This window comes from Panthera onca, chromosome B1 (genome assembly GCF_046562875.1).
Source record: "Panthera onca isolate mPanOnc1 chromosome B1, mPanOnc1 haplotype 2, whole genome shotgun sequence".
NCBI lineage: Eukaryota > Metazoa > Chordata > Mammalia > Carnivora > Felidae > Panthera > Panthera onca.
The window spans coordinates 93,221,423-93,246,972 of NC_138342.1; positions in this window are offsets into that span (position 1 = coordinate 93,221,423).

The following is a 25,550-nucleotide window of genomic DNA, read 5'->3' on the forward strand; positions in this document are numbered from 1 at the left end:
ATATTTCTAATGTTTACGGTCATTCAACAAATATTGAGGCAATAAGTTCACAGACACTGTGGGGAAAAAAACAAACAAACAAAAAAAAAAGAATAAGAAACAATTCTAAGCTTGTGGAGTTGACATTGTCTTAATGAGAGGTACCATAATAGAACCTGATGAATAATATAATATGCTTATGCTTCATGTTACGGCAGCATTAGGTCTGCATAGATAATATACTTTAAAATTCTTTTGTTGTGTATTATTTTCAACATAAAGAAAATTATGAAGAACTACATATTTCCAACACACTTTGCCTATGGTTTTTCTATTAAAAATTCCTAATATTTTGAGTTAAATATTTTAACAAATCAAATCAAATGTTACAATAAACTTGAACTCCCTTTCGTACTCCCTTTTCTCCCTTTTCCTGAAGATAATTAGTATAAGAAAATTGTAGTAATTTTTTCCATGATTTTGAAAGTTTGACTACACATGTTTATATCTAGAAACATGTACCATTGCCCAGCATTTCAAAAAACTTCCACAACTTCTTTTATCACTCAACATTATTCTTGGGAGATTAATCTATTTGATACACAGACTCTACATCATTGATTTGCATTGCTGAAGAAGCATTCAGTTGTGTGAATATACCACTATTTATTAGTCAGGTTTCCAGTTGACAAATGTTTAGCTGCTTTCAGTTTTGTTTTGTTTTGTTTTTCAGTTTATTTATTTCTTTTGAGAGAGGGAGAGAGAGAAAGAGAGCTCACAAGAGGGGGAGGGGCAGAGAGAAAGAGAGACAGAATTCCAAGCAGGCGCCTCTGGGCCATCACCATCAGCGCACAGCCAGATGTGGGGCTCAAACTCATGAACTCATTTAAGGGATGCAAGATCTCAGCTTTCCCAGATATTGCAAAACTAGTCTCTACATTTGTTGTAACAGTTTTAACTCCCACTGAGTATGAAACTATGTTTTTTCCTACATTTTTAAAAAGTGTATTTATTTATTTTGAGAGAGTGAGGGGTAGAGAGAGAATCCCAAGCAGGCTCCACACTGTCAGTGCAGAGCCCAGTGTGGGATTTGAACGTACACACTGTGAGCTCATGTCCTGCGCTGAAATCCAGAGTCAGATGTTTAACTGACTGAGCCACCCAGGCACTCATGTTTTTTTCTACTTTTTAACAGTATTTGGTATTGTTAGACTTTTAAATCTATTGGGATCCCACTGCTTAATCTGAATTTCCTATTTAGTAATGAGGTTGGTTGATATATTTATTAATCATTTAGGATTCTTCTGCTGTAAATTGCTGGTTTATATTCCTTGTCCATTTTCAAATAAATTATGTGTGCCTTTCTTTTTGATTTGTCTGACTAGGTTGTTTTCATACTTCTCTGAAGTCTCTCTCAATATCGGGAGTTAACAATTGATAGCACATGTAGAGAAAATTGTGCTCAAAACATTTTACTGTGAAACAAAAGTTGTCAAAATCCCACCTATACTTCACCAATTTAAGGTGAAATTGCACACACACACACACACACACACACACCTGACCTCACATCTTAGAAAGTAGGCATCACTACAGAAAGATGAAATTAGTGCATTTATACGAGCTATAATCCACAGCAGATCTGGAGAGGAAACAAATACATCTGGATTTTCCATGTGAAAGAAGCAGATTCATCTTGGACAATACCAGAGACAAGAGACTTCAGGTGATGGCTCTGTAGCCCGAGGGTACACAAACCCAGACAGGAATTTGAAATAGTCACTTTTGTCTTCATTGTCCCTCCATCTCTTTCTTGCTCTTCTGCAGTTTGAAGTCTTCTGGCACCTCATCTTTTCTGCTTTTCCTAGGCTCAGCTTTTTGGGTTTTGTCCTAGTGCCCATGCCAGTGATCACTAAGTTATAGTGTTATTAGATAGATATCCAGGGGGAAAAAATGTGATTCATACTAATGTGAGAATTACTGGTTACACTCCAAAACTGGTGATATTTTATAAAAGGATGCCAATGACTTATTGGTAAAATTTAAAAGAAAGACAGGATGTGTATTAAATAAAATAGTGGTAGGCACTAAGCTAGTGTGGTGTGTTTTAATTTTCAGTCCCCAGAGTACTTGTGAAAGAGATATAAATATACATAACCTTTCCACAACGTAGAAGTAAATGCAGGGCATACATGGTAGGAGATTGGCAGTAGGACTGTGCCTTCTGACCATCCATTACATAACTAGGATGGGCTATGCAAAGACCTCTCTCTTACCCTAATGCATATTTGTGCCACACCAAAGTAAACTGGCCTAGTTTAGGGGTTTTAGAAAAGCCTTACTGGAAGTAAGGTCTGAGTCAAGATACAAATGATGAGTAGAGATTAATAAATGGAGAGCACTTTAGGGAGATAGGAAGAAGGACATCTTTCCAGGGATGAAAAATAGCATGTCCAAAGGCCCTGAACCCATGGAATTTGGTATATTCAAGAAGCTGAATGAAGACCCATGTGTTACAGCCACCAGGAACAAAAGGAGATTTGGTAAAAAGTACTATTGGAGGAATAGGCAGGGGCAAATCACCCAGGGTCCTGCAGGTTATATTAAGAATCTTGGCCTTTATCATAAGATCAAAAGGAAGACATTTAAAGGTTTTAATGAAAGAAGTAGCATAAAGTAAAACTTGGAAAAGATCGCGTCAGCCACATTGGAGAGAATAAGTTTAAGAGATTTTGATGAACCGGGATTGTTCTAGGATTTGGATGAACAAGGATGAGCCAGGGTGAATCAGGACCACTGTACCAAGGTGGAAACAGCAGCAATAGAGAGAAGGTCCAAAACTCAGGAGACATTCTAAGGGTAATATCAATAGCATTTGATGATAAACTTAGCATAGAAATTATTTAAGAAAATATGAAGCTAACAAAAATAACCTTCAAATTTCCAGCTTATAAAACTGAATTGATGGAGGTGCCTCTAACTGTGAGGGAAATATTAGAAAATGACCAGGTTTAGAGGGGACACCTACAAATTGTATGAACATGTTGAATTTGACTTTACTTGGAAAACACTAACTTTTGTTCTGGAATTCAAAAGAGTCCTATTTAAAGATTCTAAATGTCTTATAGTTTTCCCTCCTCTACTCATCAAAATTTTATAGAGAAAAGGAAGGCATAAATAAAAATATCTATGGGGTATGCCCATTAAGTAATTCGTGTTGGGGGCGCCTGGGTGGCACAGTCGGTTAAGCGTCCGACTTCAGCCAGGTCACGATCTCGCGGTCTGTGAGTTCGAGCCCCGCGTCAGGCTCTGGGCTGATGGCTCGGAGCCTGGAGCCTGTTTCCGATTCTGTGTCCCTCTCTCTCTCTGCCCCTCCCCCGTTCATGCTCTGTCTCTCTCTGTCCCCAAAAAAAAAACAAAAAAAAAAAACAAACAAAAAAACGTTAACAAAAAAGTAATTCGTGTTAAATCTTGTACTAATTAAATCTGGAAAAGCATAAAAGTTGAGTAACATAGATTTTTTAAATGCTATGCTTTGCCTATATTAAAAAAAATCCTAGTAAGTAAATGTGGTCTCCAAAAAGACTCCAAAGTGAATCTTCTAGCCAGTACCAGTCTGAACCAGCTGTCAAGTCAGAAACAAATGTGACCTGTTGTCATTATGTTATATGTTTCACCTAGAAATAATTTAAGAAGAGTAAATTTGCTGCCAGACCACACTTAATGCATTCCTAATGTGCAGCAAAACTATGCATCTTCAGCAGTGCTAAAATTCCTATTTAGCACAATCTGAAAGAACTTCTCAAATGTAGACAAGTATAAAAAATGAGCATATGGAGAAAAATAAGACAGTGCATGAGAATTCATCATTATAAGAGCTATTCAGTTTATTCTTTTAATAATATACAAGAGGCTAAATGCACTCTGGAACCAGAGTACTAAAACACTGTGTCTGAGCCAAGGGCCCCATCAGTGATATAAATTTTGATAAGGTAATCTGATTTGGAGAATTTAACCCATATCAATTAACAACAACAAAAATACACTCTTGCTATAAATATTCTTGTGCATATATTCCTAGAATACATGTATAAATACACATAGATCTACATGTACACACACATACATATATAGGAATATATACACAAGAATGTTTATAGCAACATCGTAAGCACAAAAACTTGGCAGCAACATAAATTATCATCAATAAGAAAGTGGTTGCATGAGTTATGATCAAGCTAGGCAGGTAAGTATTTGCCACAATGAAGCATGTCTCTGTGTACTTACTTGGAGAGATGACCATAAAATAATGTAAATTAAGTGAAAGGAAAGTGGTTTATATAATACAAACTCATTTTGGTAAATAAACAACATATGTATATACTCATAAATGTTTAATATAAATGTAAAAGTGTTCAAAGATAACTATTTTACTAAATGAGTTGGGCTTGGTAAGATTCAAGCATGAAAAAAATTGATTCTTTCTTGCCATTCCCTGTTGAAGTCATTATGCTGACATTTTCTTTCCCAGAACTCTGAGGAATTTCAAGCAAGCCTCATAGCTTTTACAATCCCTCTAATATAATTTTTAGAAGTCCTCTGTCAATGGACTACTCATAAGTCAAAGGGGAAAAAACAAAACCAACAGAAAAGCAATAGAAATGGCAAAGTTCTTTCTAAACATACACTCTACCAAAGAGTATATCAAAATAGTCAATAAATATATCTAGTGATATTGAACATATCTGTACCCCATGATCCAACTATTCTTAGGTTTATACCCATCTGAAATGTGTACATATGTTCACCTAAGGACATATACTCAAATGTTCATAGCAGCGCTCTCTGCTCTAGCCAAAAGTTGGGAACTACCCAAATACCCATCAACAGCAAAATCGGCTTTTTTTTAAAGTTAACTGGAACATGGTTTATGAAGAGACAACTTTTGCAGACAAGCCAGAGAGACTTTTTCAAATAAAGGTTGCATGTATTTCCTTCTCTACCTCTATGACATTTGGTCATGTTGTTACTATCTCGTGCATCCCTCACTGTCGCTCCAGCCAGACAGATACCTATATAAACTTTAAAACTAACTAGGGGCACCTGGGTGGCTCAGTTAATTAAGCATCCTACTTTGGCTCAGGTCGTAAGTTCAAGCACCACATCAAGCTCTATGCTGACAGCTTAGAGCCTACAGCCTGCTTCAGATTCTGTGTCTCTTGTCTCTCTGCTCCTCCCTCACTTGTGCTGTGTCTCTCTCTGTCTCAAAAATAAATAAGCACTAAGGAAAAAAAATTTAACCTAACTAAAATATTATCGACCCACTAAATATTTTCTGATGCAGCAAAAATCTTCTCATTACCTGAATTCCCATTATGTTTCAATGGTTCCAGTCTTTAGGAAATTGAGATTCAAAGGGGCCCAAAAATAGCACTCTTTGTTCCCTGTCTGAGTTACAAATCAATCCAAGGATAGAACAATAGCATAGTCATTGCTGATAAATGGCTAGAATGGAAAGTGAGTCCTTAGCAGTAATGGGCTTTCTAATACTGAACTCCAGAATTATATTTATTTACCAACTCAGTTACAGATAGTATTGAACAAAAGCAGGTCTCTGAAGAACATGTATTTTCTTCATGTTCCTTGGAGGCAACTGGTTTTAAGAAAAGGGAGAGACTGAGATTTCATGCCCAATTCCTTTCTTAAACTGACAAACTTAATAACTTATTCTTTCTCCCTGGAGAGGAGAACAGAGTGAAATAATAATTAGCAGGGTTGAGGGAAAATCCTATGTCCTAGAAATCAGAGTTGTGGGAAATAAACATTTTCCTAGCAGTAATTTATCATATTTTAAGTGTAGAACTATCAGCTATCTGCCTTAACTCTAGATTATAACTGTGGAGTAAGGAATGAGTCTACTTATGTTTTTGGTACTCTCAATATCATAGTAGGGCTTTGCTGTTAGTAGACAATAGCTAATATATTTAATTATATATAATTGTCTGTATTCTACATTGGGAATATGGAAATCACAATTGGGAAACAATCAAAATTTAAAGAAATTATTAATAAAAATTTGGAGCTGGTCACAAAGATTTTTACATTAAAAATGTTTACTGAAAGATTACCAAACTTAAAAACAAATTTGGGAGCAACCATGAATGATACATCTACCTCATCTAACATTTTTTAAAAATTATGAAAACATTGAAAAAAAGGTGGGAAAGGTGAACTGGAAGCCAGGGGTGTTAGAGGCGGTCAGCTGAAGTAATTCAGAGCAGTATCCAGTTTACAGCTTTTGAGGGGGAGGAGCTAAGATGGCGGAACAGCATGGAAGTATTTTTGTGTGTCTCATGTCCATGAAATACAGCCAGACCAACATTAAACCATCCTGCACACCTAGAAAACTGACCTGAGGATTAACACAACAGTCTGCACAACCTGAACTACAGAATTCAGCAGGTATGTGGTGTGGAGGGTGGCGGGGAGGAGAGTACAGAAAAAGCAACCCCCCCCAAAAGCAGCTGGAGAGAAAGTGGAAAATTGGAAACAGCCGCAGGGACTGAACTAAAAAGGGAGAAAGGAGAAAGGAGAGGGTTTAAATTCCATTAAGACTATAAATAGGAGGAGTGCAGAGTCTGAAACTCCACAGCTCGATACCTGGCAGTGCTCTGGTGGGAAAGGCAAATCCCCAGTAGCAGAGTGGTTCCGGGAGGTTCACAGGCCACACAGGGAGAAGCGGTTCCACTGTTGGAAGTATATTTGGTAGAGGCTGTGAGGCCACCTTATCCCAGCAGCCCCCAGAGAACAGCCACATTTGCTGGTGCAACAACGTTGTTAAGGGTGAAGGTTGGTGCCAGATGTGTGTTGTGGTTTTCCATAATCCCTGAGGCACTGCTGCTACACTATCTCACCAACTTCTTCTGGGGCGGGCTGGCACCTGGCCACAGTCTCTGGGCATCAGCAACAGCATGGTCCCACAAGCGTTCCTGGGTGCGACTGGCACCTGGCCATTGCTCGGTGAGACCCTCTGCAGAGGGGCAGAACTGATCAAAGCTGCAGTCCCTCAGAAGTAAGGGGTGGGGAAAAAAGAGCCACATCTGAGACAAAACTCTGGAAGGAGGTGCTGCCTGGGGCTTGGTCATGGACTGTGTAAAAGCGGGGAGTGGACAGAAGCTGAAGACAAAGGACAGGTGTGCGATTGCTGATCTGGTTGAACAGAGTTCTGATACTAGACTGGATAGCTGGGTGATGCCATTTTCACCGCTCCTGTGCATGCGCATAAGCACCTACAAGCGCCACAACAATCCACCCCAGTAAGCTAAGCAGCGCCATCTAGTGGAGAACGGAGCCGTTACACTAAGCCCCACCCAAATGGGCCAATCTGGCTCTTCAAGAACACAAGTCTCACCACCTGCTTAGCGCTTCATAGTTTGACTTCAGTTGTATTTCAGCCTGTTAGCTGGTCCATCTATTCAATTTCTTTCTTTTTTTTTCATTTTTCCCTTTTTTGTTTCTTTTCTTTTTCTTGAATACAGAAAGAGGATTAATTTTTATTTTCATTTTTATAAAAACATTTATCTTTAATTTATTCTACTATATTTTTTACTTTCGTGTAATTTTTTCAAATTCTATTTTACTTCCATCATTTCATTTTAGTCTACTTCAGTGTATTCATTTTTTCAAATTTTCAAACAATTTCCTTTTCCCCCCTTTTTCCCCTTTTTTCTCTAATCTATCAAGCTACTTTCAACACCCATACAAAAACACACCTAGGATCTAGCATCATTTATTCCATTTTGTGTGTATGTGTTTGTTTTTAATTTTTAATTTTAATATTTTTTAATTTTAATATTTTTAATTTAATTTTTTCTGCCTCATTAATTTCCTTTCTCCCTTCAAAATGACAAAACGAAAGAATTCAAGGAAAGAGCAAGAATAAATGACAGACAGGGACGTAACCAACACAAATACAAGCAAGATGTCTGAACCAGAATTTAGAATCACAATAATAAGAATACTAGCTGGAGTCAAAAATAGATTAGAATCTATGCAGAGATAAAATAAGTAAAAGCTAGTCAGGATGAAATAAAAAATACTATCACTAAGCTACAATCTCGAATGGATGCTGCAGTGGCAAGGATGGATGAGGTAGAACAGAGAATCAGTGATATAGAGGATCTATTCTCTTGTGGAGAATAATGAAGCAGAAAAAAAGAGGGAGATTAAGACAAAAGGCATGATTTAGGAATTAGAGAAATCAGTGGCTCATTAAAAAGGAACAACATCAGAATCATAGAGGTCCCAGAAGAGGAAGAAAGAGAAATAGGGGTAGAAGTGATATGAGAGCAAATCATAGCGGAAAACTTTCCTAACCTGGGGAAAAACACAGACATCAAAATCCAGGAAGCACAGAGGACCGTCATTAGATTCAACAAAAACTGACCATCAACAAGGTAGATCATAGTCAAATTCACAAAATAGTCAGTCAAGGAGAGAATCATGAAAGCAGCAAGGGAAAAAAAGTCCTTAACTTACAAGGAAAGACAGATCAGGTTTGCAGCAGACCTATCCACAGAAACTTGGCAGGCCAGAAAGGAGTGGCAGGATATATTCAATGTGCTGAATCAGAAAAATATGCAGCCAAGAATTCTTTATCCAGCAAGGCAGCCATTCAAAATAGAAGGAGAGATAAAAAGTTTCCCAGACAAACAAAAATTAAAGGAGTTTGTGACCACTAAACCAGCCCTGCAAGAAATTTTAAGGGGGACTCTCTGAGGGGAGAAAATATGAATAAATAAATAAATAGGTAAATAAATAAATACCAAAGCAACAAAGACTAGAAAGGACCAAAGAACACCACCAGAAACTCCAATTCTACAAGCAACATAATGGCAATAAATTCATATCTTTCAGTATTCACTCTAATTGTCAATGGACTAAAAGCTCCAATAAAAAGACATAGGGTAACAGAATGGATGAGAAAACAAGATCCATCTATATGTTATTTACAAGAGACCCACTTTAGACCTAAACACCTTCAGATTGTAAATAAGGGGATGGAAAACCATCTATCATGTTAATGCTCGCCAAAAGAAAGCCAGAGTAGCCATACTTATAACAGACCATCTAAATTTTAAAATAAAGACAATAACAAGAGATGAAGAAGGGCATTATATCATAATTAAGGGGTTTATCCACCATGAAGACCTACCAATTGTAAACGTTTATGCTCCAAATGTGGTATACCCAAATCTATAAATAAATTAATCACTAACATAAACTCATTGATAATAATGCATTAATAGTAGAAGATTTCAACACCCCACTTATAGCAATGGACAAATCATCTAAGCAGAAAATCAACAAGGAAACAATGGCTTTGAATGACACACTGGACCTGATACAATTAACAGATATATACAGAACATTTCATCCTAAAGCAGTGGAATATACATTCTTCTCCAGTGCACATGGAACATTCTCCAGAATAGACCACATACTGGGACGCGAATCAGCCCTCAGCAAATATAAAAAGATCAAGATCATACTGTGCATATTTTTGGACCACAATGCTATGAAACTCAAAATCAACTACAAGAAAAAATTTGGAAAGGTAACAAATACTTGGAGACTAAGGAACATCCTACTAAAGAATGAATGGGCTAACCAAGAAGCTAAAGAGGAAATTAAAAAGTATTTGGAAGCCAATGAACATGATAACACCACAACCGAAAACATCCGGGGCACAGCAAAGGCGGTCATAAGAGGAAAATATATAGCAATCCAGGCCTTCCTAAAGAAGGAAGAAAGATCTCAGATACACAACTTAACCTTGTGCCTTAAAGAGCTGAAAAAAGAACAGCAAATAAAACCCCAAAACAGCAGAAGACAGGAAATAATAAAGATGAGAGCAGAAATTAATGCTATCAAAACAAAAAAAAAAAAAAGCAAAAACAAAACAAAACAAAACAAAAAACGTAGAACACATCAATGAAACCAGAAGTTGGTTCTTTGAAAGAATTAACAAAATTGATAAACCACTAGCCAGTTTTATCAAAAAGAAAAAGGAAAGGACCCAAATAAGTAAAATCAAGAATGAAAGAAAAGAGATCACAGCCAACACAGAAGAAATAAAAACAATAACGAACATTATGAGCAATTATATGCCAATAAAATGGGCAATCTGGAAGAAATGGACAAATTCCTAGAAACATATACATTACCAAAACTGAAACAGGAAGAAATAGAAAATTTGAACAGACCATAACCAGTAAAGAAATTGAATTAGTAATCAAAAACCTTCCCTAAAACAAGAGTCCAGGGCCAGATGGCTTTCCAAGGGAATTCTACCAAACATTTAAGGAAGAATTAAAACCTATTCTCTTGAAGCTGTTCCAAAAAATAGAAATGGAAGGAAAACTTCCAAACTCTTTCTATGAGGCCAGAATCACCTAGATTCCAAAACCAGACAGAGACCCCACTAAAAAGGAGAACTATAAAACAATTTCCCTGATGAACATGGACACAAAAATCCTCAAGATATTAGCCAACTGGCTCCAACAATACGTTAAAAAAAATTATTCACCATGACCAGGTGAAATTTATACCTGGGATGCAGGCCTGGTTCAATATCCATAAAACAATCAATGTTATTCATCACATCAATAAAAGAAAGTACAAGAACCATATGATCCTCTCAATAGATGCAGAGAAAGCATTTGACAAAATACAGCATCGTTTCTTGATAAAAACCATTAAGAAAGTAGGGATAGAAGGAGCATATCTCGAGATCATAAAAGCCATATATGAATGACGCAGCGCTAATATCATCCTCAATGGGGAAAAACTGAGAGCTTTCCCCCTAAGGTCAGGAACAAGACAGGAATGTCCACTCTTGCCACTGTTATTCAACATGGTATTGGAAGTCTTAGCCCCTGCAATCAGACAACACAAAGAAATAAAAGCATCCAAATCAGCCAGAAGGAGGTCACACTTTCACTTTTTGCAGATGACATGATACTCTAAATGGAAAACCCAAAAGATTCCACCAAAAAACTGCTAGAACTGATTCATGAATTCAGCAAAGTTGCAGGATATGAAATCAATGCACAGAAATCTGTTGCATTCCTATACACCAACAATGAAGCGACAGAAAGGGAAATCAAGGAATCGATCCCATTTACAATTGCACCAAAACCCACAAAATACTTAGGAATAAATCTAACCAAAGAGGTGAAAAATCTGTACCCTGAAAACTATAGAAAGCTTATGAAAGAAATTGAAGAAAACCCAAAAATATGGAAAAAGATTCCATGTTCCTGGATAGGAAGAACAAATAATGTTAAAATGTCAATACTACCCAAAGCAATCTACATATTCAATGCAATCCCTATCAAAATAACACCAGCATTCTTCACAGAGTTAGAACAAATAATCCTAAAATTTGTATGGAACCAGAAAAGACCCCAAATAGCCAAAGCAATCTTGAAAAAGAAAACCGAAGTGGGAGGCATTACAATCCCGGACTTCAAGCTATACTACAAAGCTGTAATCATCAAGACAGTATAGCACTTGCATAAGAACAGACACTCAGATCAATGGAACAGAATAGAGAACCCAGAAATGCATCCACAAATGTACGGCCAACTAATCTTTGACAAAGCAGGAAAGAATATCCAATGGAATAAAGACCTCTTCAGCAAGTGGTGCTGGGAAAACTGGACAGCAACATGCAGAAGAATCAACCTGGACCACTTTATTACACCATACACAAAAATAAACTAAAAATGGATAAAAGGTCTAAATGTAAGACAGGAAGCAATCAAAATCCTTGAGGAGGAAGGAAGCAAAAACCTCTTTGATCTTGGCCACAGCAACTTCTTACTCAACACGTCTCCGGAGGCAAGGGAAACAAAAGCAAAAATGAACTGTTGGGACCTCATGAAAATAAAAAGCTTCTGCACGGTGAAGGAAACAGTCAGCAAAACTAAAGGCAACTGACAGAATGGGAGAAAATATTTGCAAATGACATATCAGATAAAGGGTTAGTATCCAAAATCTATAAAGAACTTATTAAACTCAGCACCCAAAAAACAAATAATCCAGTGAAGAAATGGGCAAAAGACATGAATAGACACTTCTCCAAAAAAGACATCCAGATGGCCAACCGACACATGAAAAAATGCTCAACATCACTTATCATCAGGGAAATACAAATCAAAACCACAATGAGATAGGACATCACACCTGTCAGAATGGCTAACATTAACAACTCAGGCAACAACAGATGTTGGTGAGGATGCAGAGAAAGAGAATCTCTTTTGCATTTTTGGTGGGAATGCAAGCTGTTGCAGCCACTCTGGAAAACAGTATGGAGGTTCCTCAAAAAATTAAAAATAGAACTACCCTATGACCCAGCAATTGCACTACTAGGTATTTATCCAAGGGATACAGGTATGCTGTTTCGAAGGGATACACGCACCCCAATGTTTATAGCAGCATTATCAACAATAGCCAAAGTATGGAAAGAGCCCAAATGTCCATCAATGGATGAATGGATAAAGAAGATGTGATATATATATATAATTGATTATAGATATATAATCTATATAATAATATAATATAATATAATATAATATAATATAATATAATATTATATATTAACATATTAATATTAAATATATATTGTATTGTATTGTATTATATTATATTAATCTATATAATAATATAATATAATCTATATAATAATATAATCTATATATAGAGATTATATTATATATACATATGATAATGTATATAATGGAGTATTACTTGGCAATGAAAAAGAATGAAATCTTGCCATTTGCAACTATGTGAATGGAACTAGAGGATATTATACTAAGTGAAAATAGTCAGAGAAAGACAAATATCATATGACTTCACTTCATGAGGACTTTAAGAGACAAAACAGATGAACATAAGGGAAGGGAAGCAAAAATAATATAAAAACAGGGAGGGGGACAAAACATAAGAGACTCTTAAATATGAAGAACAGAGGGTTACTGGAGGGGTTGTGGGAGGGGGATGGGCTAAATTGGTGAGGGGCATTAAGGAATCTGCTCCTGAAATCATTGCTGTACTATATGCTAACTAATTTGGATATAAATTAAAACAAATAAAATTAAAAAAATAAAATTTAAAAAAAAGGAGAGAGAAGGAAAAAATATGAAAACATCAAATACTTTGAAAAAATTAAGAAAGTAGAATTTTTCAACAATGGATTATTATTATTAACAACATGAATTCTATTTAAAATGGATTTATTCTGGAGCTTGTTAACATTTTATAAAAATGAGTCATCATGGTCTGCCTTTTAAAATTTTTATTATAGGGGCACCTGAGTGGCTCAGTTGGTTAAACATCGAACTTTGGCTCAGGTCATGATCTCACACTTCATGAGTTTGAGTCCTACATTGGGTTCTGTGCTGACAGCTTAGAGCCTGGATGCTTCTTATTCTGTGTCTCCCTCTCACCCTCCCTCCCTCACTTACTCTTTCTCTCTCTCTCAAAATAAATAAATAAACATTGGAAAAATAATTTTAATGTGAAATGTTTATTATATTTTTTAAATTTGTAATAATAGTTTCAAAATAATTGTAATAGCTACCAAAGGGGTTGCATCATAAGTTATTAAAACACTTTCCTATTGCTGAACTTTTAAATTATATTCAAACCTTGTTTTAGGGAATACTTCAATCACAACATCTTTTAATTTTGGAGAATTTTATCCTAAATATAATTTTTTATTAGTGGGTTTAGTTGGTCAAAAAGAGTGAAAAAGCATTCCTTTATCTTGTTTGAGCCACTGGTAAATGTGGTGTCTGATGGAGTAGTCGATCAAATAACCTAGCAGGGACAATATTCTAATATCAACCAATCCACCAGGATTGTGAGTTAAGAGGGTTTAATCTTTCTTTATTCTGGCTCAGAATATCTGGATTTTAAGAGCAGAGAGCATTGCCCTCGCATTAAGTCATGAATACTGTCTCACTTCAGTAATTAGTTTATCTAGCCCAATATATCAATCAAAATTCTAAAACCAATTCAATATTAAATCTCCCCCCTTCCCCAACCCTAGGGCTGCTCCAATCTAGAAATTTGAAGTGGACCATGTTGGTGGTTGCAATTTCTTCTCTGTTCCCTGTTTTATTTTTCCTCCTTCCACATTGCTCTGTTAGTTGTTTGTGACCCCTCCAAGGTGAAAGTTTGGAAAGGAATTGTGCTAGGTAAAGAGATAAGCTGTTGATCAATCAGGTACTATTTCCATGGGCTTTGTTCTCTTTATAACATGGCCAACATTTACAGCTAACTCATTGTCTTGAGGTGTAATTTCCTGGGCCCGTGATAGGAAGTGTCACTGGATATTTCTCTCATGCAGATCTCTTGATTCTGAAAGGTGAATTTGTATTCCTTTTTATTTTTATTTTTTTTTAATGAATTAGTATTCCTAACGGTCACTTGTGACTCCTCCCTCAGATCTCAGTAAACTGGTCATTACATGGATCTTTCTGCTTCTGGGATTCTATTGTCCTTCCAGGGTCCACATCAGTTCCAAGAAAAACATTCACACAGCTTTTCCCTTGACAAAGCCTTAGAGAAGAGGACACTCTTAATATAGCTCCCTATAGCCTATAAACACACTGGCTGTTTTATCTTTCTGTGGAGTAAGTCTGGTCCCAGACCCCCAGGCTTTCCAGTAGCAGAGAATACATCTCAACCTCTTTGAGTCTTCCCAAGGACGAGGCCCTCATTAGGCTTGAGGTGTTTCAGATGGGATACCCCACCTCTCCCCATTCTGAAACATTTATTTTAAAAACTTTATACTAGAAATTTGTCTTACTTTGATATCTGGTATCTTATTGCACCTCAGTCCAAACTGGGGGAGGAATAGTTCTGTACTATGTTATATTCTCTGTTAGAGTTTCCAAATTTATGAGGATTTTGGTGGGAGTGTGTATTTCATTGGCTATTATATACAATCACAGACATTCACACAGTAACTTCTGTGTGCCAAGAGCTATGTATGGGCAGTAACAAGGATACCAACATGATTAAAATTGGACCCCTATCTCATTGTTACATTTCATAATTAAGGCAAAACAAATATCAGAATAATAATTTAGCTTTGAAATCATGTTCCAGCACTATTTATCAGGAACTTTTTAAAATTTTAACATATTTAACAATAACTTCTATCAGGAAAACATAGCAAAGAAGCACCAGCATAATTTTGTTCTTTTTCTGCTTCGTTGAATACCTACTATCATGTCCTGATCCTCATTTTCTAGGGTTAATGACCAAAGAAAATAAGCTTCCTTTATAAACTCTCTATTTATGAAATTCTCTTTTTACTTTCTATGAACTTGGACTCAGTATTGTTTTAAATACGGAAAAATTGGTTGGCATTTTTAAACATGTTTCAGAGGTTTCAAATAACCCAGCTTATACCATAAGATATCTTATCAGAATCCCCTGAGGACTTTCTGGAACATGGAACAACATGCTTCCAGAATATTCTATGGAGTCGCATAAAAAAATCAGGGGTATTTGCATTATAGTAAAACTGACTAATTCTTTCAGTTCTGTGACTTTGGCTAGTTTACTAAATTTCCTCAATTTCAGCATTCTCATCCTTAAAAAGATGATGTTGCAGCCTGGTTTAGGAAACTGTTTAATGGATGCAGAGATAACACAGGCACGATGCTCAGCATCAAATAGTACTTCTGATAGTGTTACTCTGTTAAAATATTCTTTTCCAAATAACTAAAGTTTGTTTCTAGTTGAAAAACCCTTGGAGTCTTAAAAATTGCTTTCGTTTTGTGATTGCATTTTAAAATACTAAGCAGTCAGTAGATACCTAACTGTTTCACAAGCGCTGGAATATTAAGGCCTGGTCCACCTGGCAGGAAGCAGATGGCACAGAGAGAACCGTTCTCTTCTTCAACACTTTAATGAATTTAGTGTAAATAATAAGAGCATCACTTGGAGTTGACCATTTTATCAGGATCTGCACTATATCAGAAGAAATAAATGTATAACTTAAATTGGAAAAAGATTCACTCTCAAATGATTAAGAAAAGCACACCTCTTTTTTTTTTTTTTTTCTTTTTGACAAGTTGATGGTCGGGGGTGGGGGGTAGGTGGAAAATGGCCCTACTTAAGAAAAGTAAGCAAAGTATTGGCAGGCAGTGACTTTAAATTACACATTAAACTAATCCAGGGCTATGCCTTAATAAAGGCTAGGGCTGGGAATTCTTATGGATTTTCTAGCTCATTGCTGGGACAACATCGAAAGGCAATAAATGTTCTATTACTTACACAAGCTTCTAGTTTTCAGAAAATTAGTCACCAGTGACCTTTTACCCTTTGTCTTGCTCTCCTTCTCAGTAACTGTACCTGATCTGAATCAAATGCAGACCAATCTACAGAGAAGTTCCTTTGCTAACCTGCCACAAATCTGAATAATTGGGGTTTGGCATAAGCAATAAAATTGATCTGTTAAGAAAAATTATAATTCTATGCATTTATTTTTCTTGAAACAAAAAGCTACAATCCCAAATTATTTTTTTCAGTGAAATAAGTTAAGTCACATTTCAAACTAGTAAAATTCAGTCCAAATGAGTTGAATATGAAATTAAGCTTAAAGTTCTTGATTTTTATACACTTAGCCATTAATATAAAATTTTTGCAATTTTTTGTTAGCGTGTGCCTAGCAGGACTATGGGTATATGAGCAGTGGTGTGGGGGAATCGTGAGGTGTAGGAGGCTAGAGTCTCAGCGTTGATAATGGAGGGGGACAGAAAAGGAGAGAAGTTATATGATTTGGGGACACCAGTCCTTATATTGAATTATATTGATTAGTTTTCCAGTTAGCAGGGAGACCTCCTTCTGACCCTATTTTCAGGGTCACTAGATCATAATGCAATCTCACGAAGAGACTACTATCCCTCCCCATATTGCTTTCTGAGGAAAGTATGGACCTGAAAATCGCCCTTTTAAAGCTTTCTCTTTTTTCCTCCTTCTGCTGGACTCCACCTAATAAATGCATATATAAATTGCATATACAGTGTAATAACACATGGTGCAATGGACACAAGATAAGATATAAAAAATGGTTCCAACCTTTGGCAAAAAAGCTATTTTAGAAATTGAATTTTGTGAACAGCATTCCATCTGAATCAGGAAAATAAAATGATAATATCTGACAAACAGGTGGGTCTGCTATAAGATCTGGTCCCCTTATCAGAGAAACCATAAATTTAGGTTAAAGTATGATTGAAACAAACAGCAAACACTAACTGTTAAAGACATACAGGAGATATTTTTATTTATTCATGCACATTTACCAAAACATGAATGATTAAATCAAATGTGAATGATTAAACGGCAGACCGAATAATTTTATGTTTCTATGAATATTTATGAGCTTAAAAAGTGCCTGAGGTTTCTTTAAGATGATGGTGTAATTTCCAGACTTTCTATGTCTTATAACATTTTATTCACATGAAACAGCCTTGAAAGTTTGTAGTTTAACAAGCCACTTACTGTAATTCACAAGAAACTAACAAATAGACATTTTGACCTCATGTGGACCAAGTAAAGTCACATCTTTCACATTATAACTAAATGTACTGACATTGGACTATCATACTAACAATCAGTAGTATGTCATTTGACATACAATTATAGCTATGAGGTAGGGCCTGTTAATGCTAGTGATATCTTCGCATCTTATTTGACTAAAGGAAACTGTCCCATCTTTAACACTGACTTGTCCATAATGTGGTAACCCAACCTTCTGGCTCTGTGCTGAATTAGTGGCTAACTCTCAACGCCACTTTTTCTCCCTCAGTCTCTATATGCACACTTACTATTTTGTTGTTAATTTAATTTTCTCTTCCTTTGAGAAATCCTGGGCTACTAACATGACTCCATGAATTAATTCATCACTCCATGAATCAAACCTTCAGGTGACTCCCTAGACTTGACAGATCATATCATCTTGAAGATACAATGGAACAAACTTCTTTTTATTAATATAGGTTAGCTTATAATGTAGGAATATTAATAAAGTATACGAGGTGGAGATGTTATTGGAGGGATAAATAATGATGTTGCTAGAACATTAAAAGCACAATATTACTAAATAATTCCCAGCAATGAATAAGCAAGATTTAACCAATTATAACCAAGTCCTTAAAAAATATATCAGAGCATACCTATTTTCCATGCAAATGTTTGTTCCCATTGTCTCAATCTGCCAAAAACATCAAGGAACTGAGAGAATGATTTGTTTATTTTTTTAAATGTCTTTCATGTCACTTCTCCTGGTACTTTTACAACCAGAGTGCCCACATATTTCCATCAGCACATTTTTTTGCCCATCAAACATGCTAATGGGCCTAGATTCCCTAGGTATGCAGATGAAAGTAGCCCATGGACTGTGACTTTTATCATTCATTTCTTGAACATATCATGCTCAGTAGCGCAAATGTGAACCCCCACCCAGGGAACTGGTCTTACTGCTGTTGATAGTTACATGTCCACAAAAAATATGTTGAAACTAACCCAAGAGTTGGTTGGGATTTTTGTGGAGAATAAAAAGGAGAGTTATGGAGACAGAAATAAATCTTGGCAGAAGCCCCACTGAAACTCTAGAGTGTCTTATTTTATTTATATTACTTTGGTTATAGGTAAGTTATTAAAGAGATTGTAGCCCAGGTAGTGAATTTGCAGATATAATTTAAATCTGAGTTTGCTATTTATATTTTGGGCCATGTATAGACATTCGTTTGGGGGCAGAAAATTACGTGCCTGCCATCCATCCATGATATTATATTAATTATAACACGGTCCATGCAATCTGATAGGATTCATTTTCTGTTTTTACATATTTTATTTGTAATTTAATCATAATAGGAATAAACAGAAATAATCTTGGCTAACTGTCCCAAACTGGTTATTGTTTACTCTGCCTAATGGTGATTTATACTCTCCTTAATCAATAAATCAGTAAATCAATAAACAATATCTCCTTACTTTGGATGAGTAAATTAAAAAATTGTCACCTGTTAGATAATTTATTTTATTAATGAAGAAAAGTAAGGAGAAAAATTGCCCACATTTTTGATGTTTTGACCAATATTCTGATGAAATTAATTTATAATTATCATCAGATGCTTTTAGAGTTAACAGACAAGCATCTCAATATTGTCAGTCCTCTACTGAACTTTCATCCCCTGCATAGTTTGACTGGAATGGCTGCTGTGGGTATGGCAGAAATCATTTTTGTTTAGTATATACATCACACCTTGAAATGAAAGAATTAACTAGTCAGTTTTTTACACAGAGCACTAAGAAATTTTATAGATAATATCTATTAGCTTGAACATGAAAAATCCTGTACACTCTCACCTATAATTAACTTTTACCAAACTAGAATATTAAAAAATAATAATAGAGGTGCCTGGGTGGCTCAGTCGGTTAAGCGTACAACTTCAGCTCAGGTCATGATCTCACATTTGGTGAGTTCAAGCCCCGTATTGGGCTCTGTGCTGACAGCACAGCTGTCTCCCTCTGTCTCCCTCTCTCTCTGCCCTTCCCCACTCATGTGAGCACTCTCCCTTTCTGTCTCAGAAATAAACTTTTAAAATAATAGTACAGTAAAACCTTGGTTTGCAAGCATAATTCATTCTGGCAACATGCTTGTAGTCCAAAGCACTTGTACATCAAAACCAATTTCCCCCTAAGAAATAATGGAAACTCAGATGATTTATCCCATAACCCAAAAATATTTATATATAAATGATTATAATAATGAAATATGATACAAAATAATAAAGAAAATACAAAATGTAAAGAAAAATAAGGAAATTAATCTGCACTTACATTTGAAAACCTTCATGGCTGGTGTGAGGGAGACAAGAGAGAGGAGGGTCATTGTATAGGACAACTTTCACTATCACTAATGGATGTTGACTACAGTAGAATAGTAATAAACTCTTGTTATATACTGTATTTAATGTAACGGGCAATAAGGCAGCAGAGGAAATGGCCTATATCTGCAGGCAGACTGACCTAGAATGAAGCAAAGCATTCCTAAGCTTCTTCTTGTATGGAAAAGCAAAGGACTGTCCAGAAGTGTTTTAAAGTGACAAAAAATACACTAGTGCCAGTTGTGGGCACTTTCCAATGTTCTGAAAACACGGATTTCTGCCAAACGCCGTGGCCTGAGACCAAGCATCTGAACATGAGAGTCGATCACCCACAATCCTGCAGAGACAGATTGAGAGAGAGAGACAGAGAAGACCCATTGGCTTAGTTGTGATGATGCGACATTCAGCATCCCATACTACTCATATTGTAAGACATTGCTCATTTATCAAGTTAAAATTTATTAGAAATGTTTCCTCACCTTGCTCATCTTGCAACACTCATAGAACAAGTTACTCACAATCCAAGGTTTTGTTGGAATTATGATAAAATCTAGAAAAAACAATTCGAATAGATTGAAAAAAATTGGTATTTGATTTTATCTAATCGGCAGTTACTTCTTAAGCAGCTGTGTGTTTGATGCCATATAAAATGAGAACAGCAGAGGTGAAGGAGCAGAAAATGATATGCCTGCTTGACATATAAATAGACAAGAATGCATTATGTTTAGGAACAATTAAAATTTTCTGTGGAATGGTGAAAATTTCCTTCATTCTTATTTTCATAAAGCCAGGTTTCCCCCAAGCATCTGTCCAGTTCTGCTGCCAGAAACAGACAATTCTAACTACTGGACGTGAAAAACAATGTAGCACAGGAAATGGGTGCTCCTACAATGCTAGAGGAGTAGAATTTTGACAGGGCCTCCGTGAAAGACTCCTGGAACACCATCACCACGCTTGCCTGCCAGGGATCCACACCCTACACTCTTCAGGAGCGTGGGGGTGTGGGGAGGCTTCAGGGAACTACTGAGTCTAAGAGGGCTGTGTCCACAGCTGCTCTCCAAGGCTTAGGAAGTCCCTGATGGACCTGCTACCAATGCCTCTTTACACCCACAGAGCTAATGACTAGACACTCAAATGCTTGGGCACCTAATGTCTCCAAAACCACGCCTGTTCTCAGTACCAGGTGAAGTAATAAAAATAGAGTCTTTCGGGGCACCTGGGTGGCTCAGTCAGTTAAGTGTCAGACTTCTGCCCAGGTCATGGTCTCACAGTCCGTGAGTTCGAGCCCCACATCGGGCTCTGTGCTGACAATTTAGAGCCTGGAGCCTGCTTTGGAATCTGTGTCTCCCTCTCTCCCTGCTCCCCCCCTGCTCATTCTCTGTCTCACGCTCTCTCTCAAAAAAAAAAAAAAAAAAAAAAAAAAAAAAATATATATATATATATATATATACATATATATATATACATGTATATACGTGTGTGTGTGTGTGTATATATATATATATATATATATATATATATATATAGCCTTTCAATTCTGTCTTCAAAATCTCATGCAAGTTCCAGGTTCAACTTGGTAGGATCTAATTTGCATCCTGAGCTTTACCTTTAATTAAATCTCGTGAGTAAAATTTTCAGCCTTCCAGGCCTTGAAATCTAGAAAAAAAAGGCAAGGGATGGCTGCTGCATGCCAGCACACCACACCTGACACAAACTGTGCCAATACTAAAATTTTCTAAATTTTCTTCAAAATCTTTTAATTAAGATAGAAAAATATTCAATGTATGAGCATCCATGAGAAATAAATTTCTCTCAAACTTTGTGTTTCCTTCACAGGGAATTACCGCCCTTGGACTTTCTTCTGGGCCGTATACACATTTACCTCTTCCTGAAGTACCTAACAACCACCAGGCTTTGTTTCTTGCAGGATACTATGGACACCCACTAGGGGACTTGTGCCCACCTACATCACAACACTTTACATTCTGAATAAATTGGCTTTTGACTTGCATATTTCCTTGACATGACTATAAGCTCATTGAGAGCACAAAATGAGCTTTGTATTCAGAGTGACTAATTTATTGCCTGCTATGTATTGTGCATAAATGAATGAGTGAGTTCTTTTAAACATGACAATTTATTTTATTTTGTGTAAATATTTTTTTATTACTACACCATTCATGTATGTATTTATCCTGTAAGAACTGATTAACAATCTGCTATGTGTAATGCGTGGCATATTGTGTGTGGTCCTTGACATGCTCTAACTGTAAATTTAAGCCTATCTCTACCCCTGATTTTTAAATGGTATAAAAGACTATTTATTTCCCTGAACTTTATATATTTTAACTTTCCCAGGATGCTTGCTATATAACAAATTCTTTAAAAACAATCTCTTCATTTGTTTGCAATATTTCAGCCTTTGTGAGAGAAAAGGACCAGCAAAAGGTATTTCAATGAAAAAGCCTAACACGGAGAAAATATAAAACATGTTTGAGTTCTAGTTCTGTTATTGATTTGTTGTGTGACCTTCAACAAATCACTTTACATAACTATATCGCTACTTCTCCCTTTTCCAAGTAAGCCTGTTTTAGTCCCCACCACTTACCTAATATAAAACTCACACTCCTTGAAATCTTAATAGAAAGGATAAAGAGAATAATAGAAATTTTCTCTGAACTCATTAGAGAAATTGGCTGTATAAATCTAAGAGAGCATTATAATTACACAGGACACAATATGGCGTAGTGTTTAAGGAAGCCTCTTCAGACAGACAGATATGGACTCAGGGTTCTGCTTTGCCACAGATTAACTAGAGACTTGAGTCCATGTGCTTGACCTCTCAGTACCTTAACTGTCTCATATTTAGAAGTACTAAATACTAAAAACTAATTTCTATCCCTACATTATTTTAAGTTCTAAATATATCATTTTATGCTTCATTTTGGTTGACTGCAAAAGCTGCATAAGTGTATGCACAAATAATGCACAAAATAGACTCACAGTTGCCTCAGGTTGAAATGTTAACTCATCATAGTGTGTAGCATTTGGATTCATAGAATCATGTGGTATTTTATGAAATATTTATTTTAGGCAAAATTAATTGAAGGCTTGGATTCCCTCAACAGGATATTATCACATTTTTTGTTTTTCCTAAGAAAGCAGTATTGTTCTTTTGTCTAGATTCCCTTTAGTACTATGAAAGTTTTTCACACTTCATTCCTATAGCAACTTATAATGTCACAATAAGGTATGCATATGCCCTCCAAAAAACACGTGGCATGTAAGCACTATCTAAATGATAGACTCGGACTTAGATGCAGAGGCTTTAAATAAAACTAGTGAATTAAATTTTATCATGTATCACCAATGTATTTGAAAATAGCCAGGTGTAGTGGAACCTTACACAGAAAACCAGAAGTAGAAATACAAGGTAGTTTAAAGTTGACATTTTTGAAAGGAAAATGAAAATAATTTATCCTAAGATTGTTTCTCTATCATATGAGACATATTTATGAGTCTTGTTTTATGGGTAATATTTGTCTTTGCTCACTTCTTTTAGAATATTTTACATGTATAGGACTTGCATGATAAATTTAAGAACTCAAATTGGCATGATAGAGAAAGGTACTTGTCTATGATATAGTAGCCTTTAAAGTTGAGCCTGTTTTATGTCATATGCATGTGTGTGTGTGTGTGTGTGTGTGTGTGTGTGTGTGTGTGTATATATATATATATATATATATATATATGTTTGTGGAGTCAGAGCTGTATATTAATAAAAGGCAAACACAGACTTGCTTAAGAAAATAACTGTATGGATACATGTTTAATGGTTAAAACAGAGAAGAATGATCATAACTGCTTGTTTTTAGCCCCCAAAGAAATAAGTACAGAAATAACTACAAAAACTTAGTAAATGCTTACAAACTTTCATGGCAATTAAACAGAGTAATTTTATGCCAATTAAATCTAATGATTAAAGATGTGACTTGTATTGTGTTCATTTTGAGTTTTCTTTTCTTTTTCTGTCAATTTTCTAGTAATGAACTTTGACAGATTGCATTTTACAACAGTAGGGTCTGCTATGTAATGGAATAAAAACATACAAACAAACATACATACATACATACATACATGCATGCGTGCATAAATGCCTGGCCCTTCCTTTCTAGACAGTGTGAAAACTGCTGCTCTAATTTATTCTTTTAAATGGTCCTATTACACACATAGAACAGATGCTACTATCTTCACTTACATATAGAAGATATATATCTCAGAGGGATTATGTAACGTCGTTAAGGTCACAGAGCAAGTAAGGGTTGAAATCAAACTCCAGGTTTTATTACTTTACATCTTAAGCTTTTTCCCTTCTATCCCACACTTTCAGAGAAAGTGGTACTTCATGCCAAAAATCTATTTACCTAGGTAGACTAATCTTGATAAATCAATTGCCAGAGTGAGGAGAAATATCAAGTAGTTAGAAGATAACATCATGTATCATCCATCTGTCTATCTATCATTATCATCTATCAGCTGACAGACCTCAATGTTAAAAGAACATTTAAAAATTGTCAAGTAGTGGCACCTGGGTGGCTCAGTCAGTTGATTGTCTGACTCTTGATCTCATAGTTGCTGAATTCAAGTCCCACTTCAAGCCCCATGCCCAGCTTTATGCTGATAATTCAGAGTCTGCTTGGGATTCTCTCTTTATCTCTGTCTGGCCCTTCCCTGCTCATGTACATGCATGCACTCCCTCTCTCTCTCAAAAACAGCTCAAAAATAAAAAAAAAAAAAACTTAAAAATCGTCTAAGTATAAGAGAGAAGGGAACAAAAGTCAAAGTCAAAACACTTTATGGGCACATAAGAAAAAAAAGAGGTGAAATATATATGTGTATATATAAGTGAAATATATAACACATAAAAACATATTATAGAATATATTATATATCTGTTATATATTGATCATTATATTATTAACATTAATTAATATATTATTATCGATATAATTAATATATAACGAGAGAGTACAAGAAGAAACATAAAATTGATATGTTCAAATGTTGCTCCTTTTTTAAATGGCCACCAACTGAAAGCTGGTATGACAATGAAGTAAAAGCCAAGTTTTAAGCCTCCTGAATTGGGCTGCCCAATCAAGGGCAATGTTTCAATCCTACCCCAGTAATATAGCAGAATACCTAGTTGATAACCCGTTGTTGTGTGGAGTAGCCTTACATTTTTTTATTTGAGAAGAATTGTAAAGTTTAGGGACATTTTGGGGTAAAGCATTTCTTCTTAGGTGGTGTATCTCCTTTGGTCTGTCAGGTAACTTAGATGACCCTCCACTGAAGGCTTTATTGCCACCTATGTCACCTTGGGAACTTTGTCCATAGTCTAAGACAGACTTTTTCCACTATCTGAGAAAACTGGACCAAACTATCAGGATCCAGAACATGGACATCATTGATTAATGTTTGCAAAATGCTTTCAATGCTGATACTGGGTAGGATTGTTGTGAAAAACAAACAAATAAAATTATTTAAAAAAAAAAAAAACAAAAGAATAAAGAAAAACAGAAACAATCTAATACTGGA